The sequence below is a fragment of the Aplysia californica genome, unplaced genomic scaffold (genome assembly GCF_000002075.1).
Source record: "Aplysia californica isolate F4 #8 unplaced genomic scaffold, AplCal3.0 scaffold00174, whole genome shotgun sequence".
In the NCBI taxonomy this organism is placed as follows: domain Eukaryota; kingdom Metazoa; phylum Mollusca; class Gastropoda; order Aplysiida; family Aplysiidae; genus Aplysia; species Aplysia californica.
Genome location: NW_004797444.1, coordinates 338,499 through 340,400, shown reverse-complemented (window position 1 = coordinate 340,400; position 1,902 = coordinate 338,499). Strand labels below are relative to the sequence as shown.

General features: G+C 41.7%; 1 protein-coding gene across 5 annotated transcripts in view; it reads right to left on the bottom strand.

The window, feature by feature from the left end:
• LOC101852999 overlaps positions 1-1,902 on the bottom strand; it is a 69,914-nt gene that overhangs the window by 14,564 nt on the left and 53,448 nt on the right. The window lies entirely within an intron of this gene.

Genomic DNA, 1,902 nt, shown 5'->3' with positions numbered 1-1,902 from the left:
GGGTTGGGGGGGGGGTGAGAGTGACGGTGAGAGAGAGGGGGGGGGAGAGAAAGAGAGAGAGAGAGTGTGTGTGCGTGTGTGTGCGTGTGTGTGAGTGTGTGTGTGTGTGTGTTTGTGTGTGTGTGATTGAGAGAGCGGAGAGAGAAAGAGAGAGAGAGAGAGAGAGAGAGAGAGAGAGAGAGAGAGAGAGAGAGAATGAAGTGGGATGAAAGAGGTTGTGGGAGAGCCTGTGTGAGTCTTTGTTTTATTAGAACATGTGCGTGTGCAAGCGCATTGTGTCAGTCCATAATAATATACACACAGTTACTCAATTTAAGTAACGTAGGTCGCATAAAGGAAGAAACAGTGCGCAAAGCCGTTAGTGTCAATAGCGAGAGCAATTTTTTGTTTAAATGTTCATCTACAGTTAGTTAGAAATGATACAGCTTGGTGACACGCAACTATCTATTTCTAATATATATATTAAATATACTATATCGCCTTGACGGGCTCACCATTAGCCCTACACTATAACGTATATTAGTTCATTATTCCAGAGGGAACTCTCAGCTAGAGAGTCTTCACTAACTGGAGGCATTTTCAATAATAGAGCGTGAGGACGGAAGATGGGGGGTTGGGAATCTAAGAAGCACAAACTGGGAAGGGGACACATAGAACGTAATTATCTTCAAACCAGTTAAATAAGATGTCTATTTTTTAGACCCCTAATGTGTTGAAAAATTAAAAGACAAAACCCCCCCCCCCCCCCCCCCCCCAAAAAACAAGAAACAAAATTATTGATCAAGATCGTGGATTAATACAAAGTTTTCAACAAATTAGTTTAGGATTTCGATCCGGAAAATCATGAAAATCTGCATTTGGGAGATTGCCATCTATTCTTGTTTAGTTGCGTATTCCCTAAAGTGCACAACAGTTAATTCCATATGTGTGGAATCGTGGTGAAATCAGGCGCTTGTCAAAATAATGAATTTCAAGAAACAGAAATCTTTTCTCCCGTTGGGCAACTTTTATCTCTTTTTTCCTCTACTAGGGTCAGCACCTTTTATAGCCCCATATAAACACATTTCTATGTGGATTTTACTGGAAAAACATTAATCAAAGGCACAAAAATTGTAAATGTGTAGTTTCCAAGTACACTGACGCTTCGGAACTCACCAAACTTTGGCGGACATTTTCTCACTAATTTTACCTCTGACACCAGGCGACCCCGATCTTCATCAATAGCAATTATTTCGACTCTATTCGAGATCGGATGGACTGGGGGGGGGGGGTTCTTTAGCGAGACACATGACGAGCGTTAAGTTACACATTACTGCCATGTACCCCAATTTGACGAGACCTATTCCCCGGGTTTGGCGTTGAACGAATTATATCCAAAAACTCTAATTTTGAAAGGGAAACAGATAAAAAGCTGATTGGGGAATAATGCACTTGCCATTTAAAGGGCGTTTAAGGGCACCTCACCGCCAAGGCTGTCTAACTTACCAAAACCCACCCCCACCCAATTAACAAAAAATGGAACCCAAATCCGGGAGTTTTTTTTTTTTTTGGGTCGGGAGACGGGGGAGAAAAAAATTCTTTTGGGGGGGAGCAGGAGGCGAGGCCGGGGGATCGGAGATTTTTTTGTGGGCAAAAGGTGTGGTGGAGAACCCTTGTGGATTTTTTTTTTTTTTAAAAAAGGGCGTTGGCAAACCCCTTTTTTCCAGTCTTAATAAAAATCCCCCCTTTCTCCAATTTAAGAAAACGTGGGTTAGCTAGAAGAAAAAAACGGCCCCAAAACCCTTTTGTTCAAAAAGGGGGACCAATTTTTTTTTTAAATTTTTTTCCCCATTTTTTTAAAAAAGAACCCGTTGGGGGCCCCCCAAAATGTTTACTTGGCTACTTTCTGAAAATGAGAAAAAC